We start from the raw sequence: 7,282 nt of genomic DNA, 5'->3' as shown, positions 1-7,282 counted from the left end.
GCTCCACCTTCGACTTCGAGCAGCACGGCTCCGCCCAGACTCCTACGGGAGCCGGGCTCCACCTTCAACTTCGAGCAGCACAGCTCCGCCCGGACTCCTACGGGAGCCGGGCTCCGCCTTCGACTTCGAGTAGCACGGCTCTGCCCGGACTCCTACGGAAGCCGGGCTCCGCCTTCGACTTCGAGCAACACGGCTCTGCCCGGACTCCTACGGGGGCCGAGCCTCGCCTTCAATATCAGCTGCTGGTAAACTCCGTCTGGACTCCTACGGGAGTCGGACTTCGCACCTGACTTATATTGCAGGAAGACTCTACCCGGACTCCTACGGGGACTGGGCCTCATCCCCAACTCCGACCGCTGCCGAGCCTCGATCAACAGATCCACGCCCCCTGGCAGATCACAATAACAACTGTGATCCTGTTCCACTTCCTGTAGCGAATTCCGCGCGGCTCCATCACCCCCTGCGGCGGACCCACTACTCTCTGACAGGCTGTGTCAACGGCCACGATTCTGCTCCACTCCCTGCGGTAGGTGCTGCGCGACTCCACTACTCCCTGACAGCTAGCGGCAACGGATGCCGCTCCACTACCTGCAACTGGCTCTACGTGGCAGGCCGTAACAATAGCCACGTGTCTACTCCACTATCCTTCGCAATCAATTCCCCTGACCATGGGCGGCCCACTACCAGACGGTTACAAACGTCGCCATCAATCCGTTGCCTTTTCCGCCTATAAAAGGAGGACCCAGATACGTTATTCTCTAAGCTCATTCCTTATCTCAAAACTCTGCTAAATTCTCCGTTCGAGCACTCCATTCTTGTTGAGGCAGAGAACTGACTTGAGCATCGGAGGGTCTTGCCGGAGCAACCCCACCTCCGGTTTAGACTTCCCTTGCAGGTCCCGACGGCGACCGCGGCTTCCCCGACTCCAGCTTCTCCGGCGCAAGCAGATTTTTGCACCAACAATACTCATATTCCATCAGAGCAAATCTTGACAGCAGAAATAGCTCCAGAGTTGGTCACGTTCAGTGCAGATGTACCCTTACATCTCACCTGTATGCCATACCAGTGTCTCCACACTTATTGGTTAAGAGAACAACCAACCTATATGGCACACAATGACCTATGCTTGATAAACATTGTCGTTCTTGGTAACAACGTATCATCTGATCGCGAATAGATTTAAGGACTAAACGATAAATTCTCCTTTGTCGAGTCTAAATAGTCTTAAGGACTTCACCATAACATAGGAGTTCATTAGAAGATGAAATATTTTGTGATAAAAAATATCAAAATAATTTTTATTAATTCATAATTCATGTACATATACAAAAATGAGCACAACCGTCAACAGACTGACGATTGGCTTTGGGATACTATTCCCAACACATGAGGCTCCCAATCATCGAAGCATTAGAGATCCTACTCATGCACTCGATCTCCCTAAAAATATTAGGACACATCATCTTGGAGAATCGAATATCATACCTAAGGGGTAGCAAACTTCTTTTGGAGTTTTTTATGCTAAATCGCTTAAGTACTTTTTCTATGTACAGCTTTTGTGATGGGCCAAGCATCCTTCTAGATCTATCTCTATAGATCTTTATCCCAAGGATATAGGATGCTTTTCCTTGATCTTTCATAAAAAATTTTTTAGACAACTAAGCCTGGACTGAAGTCAGCATGAAAATATCATTCTCAATAAAGAGAATGTCATCGACGTATAGTATGAGGAAGACAAGTGCACTCCCACTGATCCTTTTATTAGCATAAGATTTCTCTTCATTTTTGATGAAATCAAATGATTTGATCGTATCATCAAAATAAAGATTCTAGCTCTAAGAAGCCTACTTTAGTCCATAGATGGACAATTGCAGCTTGCAAACTCGGTGATCACTCTCACCGGACGTGAAATCTAAAGGCTGCTCCATATAGATATCTTTCTTAAGATATCCATTCAAAAATATAGTTTTCAAATCTATTTGCTAGATTTCATAATCATAGTAAGCCGCAATAGCAAGCAATGTGTGGATTGATTGCATCATGGCTACAGATAAAAAAGTGTCATGATAGTCAATGCCTTCATGCTAACTATAATCCTTCACCACCAGCCTTGCCTTATAGGTCTCTACCTTACCATCAGCACCTATTTTCTTTTTATAGATCCATTTACACCTAATAAAAATAATTTTTCGGGTGGATCCATTAAAGACCATACCTGGTTTAAGCATATTGAGTCAATTTCTGACTTCATTGCATCAAATAATTTTTTAGAATCGATGTCAGACATCACTTTATCAAAAGTACTAGGATTATTACCATGGCCCCTATTTCCCATAAGTGACACTTCCTCTACATCCTCTTTTACTATACCCAAATATCTTTTAGGAGGATGGGTGATTCTACCTGATCTACAAGGTGGAAGTGGAATATTAACTATTGGCTCATCATTGATGGATTTCTAAGGATTTATAGCTCGTTGCTCTTCAAAGACATTCTCGTCAAGATCAATTAACCTCCCACTACCACCATCCTAAATAAACTATTTTTCTAGGAACATGGTATTGTGACTCACAATCACATTATGGTCATATAAAAAATAAAAGTAGTACCCAATGGATTTCTTAGGATACCTTATAAATCGAGCTACAACTGATTTATCCTCTAACTTATCAACTTTCTATTTTTAAACATAGGCTAGACATCCCTAAGCCTTAAGATAACTTAGACTCGGCTTCTTACCATGTCATATCTCATATGGTATATTAGGAACAAACTTAGAAGGAATCCTATTTAAAATATGCATCGCAGTAAGGCATATCCCCAAAGGTATATGGGTAAATCAGTGAAGCTCAACATGGATCGGACCATATCTAATAGAGTCCTATTTCTCCTTTTGGATACCCCATTGAGTTGTGGCATGTCGGGAGCAGTCCATTGAGAGACAATATCATTCTTCTTAAGATATTCCAAAAATTCAGTACTCAGGTATTCTCCTCCTCGATCAGGTATTCTCTACCTTTTGCTTGAATTCTTTGAACCTTTCAAAGGCTTCAGACTTGTGTTTCATAAGAAATACATACCCATACTATGACAGATTATCAGTAAAGATAATAAAATAGCTATAACCATCCTTAGCCTACACATCAAATGGATGGCACACATCAGTGTGTACCAGGGCTAGTAACTTAGTAGCCTTTTTTCTTGTCCCATAAAGGATAACGTAGCCATTTTTTCTCGAAGGTATGATTCACAGGTCGGAATTGATTCAAATTTAACTAAGTCAAAAATTTCATCCTTTTTCAGTCTGTTTATCCTATCCTCTCTAATATGACCAAATCTATGGTGCCACAAGTATTTATAGTTAAACTCATATTTGGGTCTCTTTTGACCTACGGCACTAAGTACTTGCTCATTTAAGTTCACATTAGCATCAACATGCAAGTGATAAAGACTGTTAATCAAAAGATCAGATGCAACCAATTTATTTTATAAATAAATAGAATAAAAGTCTTTATTAAATTAAAAAATAAATCCATCCTGTGCTAGTACAAAAACCAAAATCAAATTTTAGCTAGCTACAGAAATAAAATAATAATCTTTTACATCTAATCTAAAGCTTGATAGTAATCGAAAAGAATAAATTCTAATACTTCTACAGTAACTTTTACTCCATTGTCGACCTGAACGATCATGTCACCTTCTCTCAACCTCCTACTCCTATTAGATCTTGCATTGAAGTATATATATGAACACTAAAATCAGAGTCTAATATCCAACTAGAAGTAGAAGAAACTATTAGGTTAGATTCTATTTTGAGCATACCTTTAGAAGGTTGATCATCCTTTTTCATCTTCAGGCTCTCTAGGTAAGATGGATATTTTCTTCTCCAGTGGCCACTAGAGTTACAGTGAAAATACTTTTCTATCTCCACAGCTTTCTTCAGAGTATCTTTCTTAGGCTTGCTCTCCTTCTTCTGCTTTTTATAGGCTTATTCTTTTTCATTCCTTGAGAATTTCTCTTGGAAGGTACCCGCTCAATAGCAAGAACAGAGCCTCTTGAACTTTTCAAGGTACCCTCAGTAGTGACCAGCATATTGATCAATTTGGATAAGTTACAGTCCAATTTGTTCATATGGTAGTTTACGATAAACTGCCCAAACAAACTGATCAGGAATTGGAGGATCAAATCGACCTTTAATTCCCTTTGCATATTAAGTTCGAGCTTCTTAAGTCCCTCAAGGTCCTTGATCATTGTCATACATTGATCAATGACTAACTGTACATCGTGCATCTTCATGTTGAACAACCACTTGGATAATTTGAAGCATGCAGTCTAGCTCTGTTCACCGTACAACTCTTGCAGGTAAGTGATTATGGCATGGACAGTAGGCATGTGATCATGTTGGCTCTGCAACTCATTTAACATGGAAGCCAGCATATAGCACTTCACCCTAAGGTCATCATCCATCCTCTTGTCTAGAGCAGCTCTTTGCTCTGCCGTAGGATGGGCTGGTAAGGCTGGGGTATCCGATCGAGTACATACCCAATCTTTTTAGATGTCAGGACTATCTTGAGATTTTTGAGCCAGTCCTTATAATTTGTACTGGTCAATCAGTTGATTTAAAGGATATAAGCTAGTGGGTTAGAGGCCGACATTGTTTATCTGTGAGAATAAAGATTCTAATTAAATATTTATATTTAAAATTTTTGTTTACTTTAGAAACTTTTAGATGCAAATAGATTCCCACTATTTTTTTAGATTCGGACACTCTCCCGGTGAAAATAAAAAAATTGATGTGACCAATACAAGGTTTCTAGTGTTGTATTTTGATGGTGTAGTGAAAAGACTAGGTATTTAAAATTTTCATTCAAAACACCTGACACATTGAAACCCTAATATCCAGGAACCCTTTGTTGGAATTCGAGGTTTGGGGCATGCATGTATGTTTCAAAACTTTATTTTCTAAACACTGCAGCAGAATACAAGATTAAAATATTTTTAATCTGAATCATGCATGCATAAAAATATACAATCACAAGGATTTAGTTCATGTGTTGAAATTGATATATACTGAAATTTATATTGTGATCAGTTCACATACCTGTTTCGTAATCTTTTTCTTTGAATCTAGATTTAGAAGAGAAGAGATTTTTTTCTAGCTGCACAAGTATCCGACTTCTATGGATATCCACTTGGGATCAGCCTACAACAGTCCTCTAAAAATTAAATTTTTTTCTCTAAGAAAATTCAGCATGCTGAATCTGAACGAAATCTAGATCGTGATCATCACTTGATCTCTTTTTTTTATCTTCTTCTTCTCCTCTTCTCTAGCCTTTTTTCTTACTTTATGTTGCTGCTTGACACCAGGAACTAGCAGCTATTGGGACGTCAAATGAGAAAAAAATGGATAGTTCAAAGCATGTATTTTTAAAATTTTATAATAAATAATAAAAAATTAAGTATTTTAATCTTCTAACCATACTTTAGATTAGATCTAAACTACTATTAAGAATTTATAGCATAAAAAAATTATATATAAAATTTGAAATAAAATAAAAAACTGCATCTATCCTATCGATGCCATGAATTTGATCTAACCTTTAGATTATGTCGGTAGAGTTCAGAACTTATCATCTTTTCATGGGTTGATGATCATCGCTATTGGTAAGCATGATATGAAGCTCTCGCTAATATCGAATAGCTGCACAAGCATCTGACCTCTACGGATAGTCTACACAAAGCCCCTCGACTGATCAGACCTCTGCGGGAGTGCTAGCTCACGCAGTCGGCTTCTAATGATAGATCTGACTTGATCTCGTTCTTCGATCACCTCAAACCTTTCCAATGTCGAAGATGGATTAGAGAAGGATACTAGATGGTCATGAAAGATTAGATGAAGACTCTCTTCTTTTTAGTCTTTTCCTCACCTAAAAATCTTGAACAGTTCTGGGTCTCTCACCCAAGAGGAGAACGGTCTCCTCTTTTGTTCACGCCAAGGAGGAAGGAAACCCACCCAATCCTTATATCCCAAAAAAGTATTTTCAATCCTCTATCTCTCTGGTATCTCATAGTGAAAAGTTCTCCTCTTTTGGCATACAAAATTATAGTCTTTTTATGGCTATCACACAAACCAGATAAAACAGGATAAGGGCTGGAGTTTGTTGCAATTCAAACTCTTTTGAATTTTAATTCAACTCCAACCTTTTCTCACCCTTATCTAACTTAAAGAGAGACTTACCAGAGAAAGTTAGGCATGAAAATTAATTAAAAAGTCCTCTTTTTCTCATATACAATAGACTCCTTCAAAAGTAGCCAACGTGTGGAAGGATATGGATAAGGTTTTAAGTTGAAATTCAAACTAATTTGAATTCAAATCAAAACCAACCAATTTCTATCTTTAATGGGCGATAAAAAAAAAAATATTTTTTTAGTTTTCTCACATACAAACTAATTTTGTGCAGTGAGAAAAGGCATGAGATAATTTAGGTGGCGTAAGGGATAGAGTCCTATTCATTTGGGACTCTAGGGTTTAACGAATTGGATTTTTTTCAAACCCAATCTAATTAGATTCAAATAAAATATGAAGAACCTAATCTAATTAGACTCCTATAATCTCAATTAAACTTAATCAAATCAATAAATTAATTGAGCTATAGATCCGATCAAATCAGGATCATTTCTCCCTTACCAATTAGGTCATCTCATAACCTAATCAGACTTGACTTGATTGAATTAAATTCAATCAGACTTGATCCAAACTTTAATTCTCAATTAAATTGAGATAATTAGTGATCTAATCACTAATTAATTCTCCATTAATGATAGAGTCCAAGTCTAGTGGGACTCTTCTCTAGAGTCCCCATCCAGTGGGACTCTTCAGCAGAGTCCCTATCTAGTGGGACTCTTCAGTAGAGTCTCTGTCATGTGAGACTCATCACCAGAGTCTCCATTGACTGGGACACTTTAGATTAGCCATATAATTGGAGAAAAATTTCTAATGTGTGTGACCCCATAGGCTCGAACCTAAGTCGGTAGTATAGGAACTGATTCTTGTACCAGTCAGAGTAACCATCTAGCAATGGTACCCGACATTCAGATAGATCGAATGTATGCAATGCAATACTCAAAAACCTATTTGAATATAGTTACCGTATAATTCATCCCTTTGATCCAAATGCTCAAGGTGACCTAGAGTTTAGATGCCAACCTTGAAATGGTCATCCACATTGTATTTTAATTTTTAAAATCCATCACATGAATTACCCCGGCCAAGGTTTTACTG

Source organism: Elaeis guineensis, chromosome 6 (assembly GCF_000442705.2).
Source record: "Elaeis guineensis isolate ETL-2024a chromosome 6, EG11, whole genome shotgun sequence".
Classification (NCBI taxonomy): Eukaryota; Viridiplantae; Streptophyta; class Magnoliopsida; order Arecales; family Arecaceae; genus Elaeis; species Elaeis guineensis.
The sequence above is the reverse complement of the archived record's forward strand: the minus strand, read 5'-3'. Positions refer to the sequence as shown.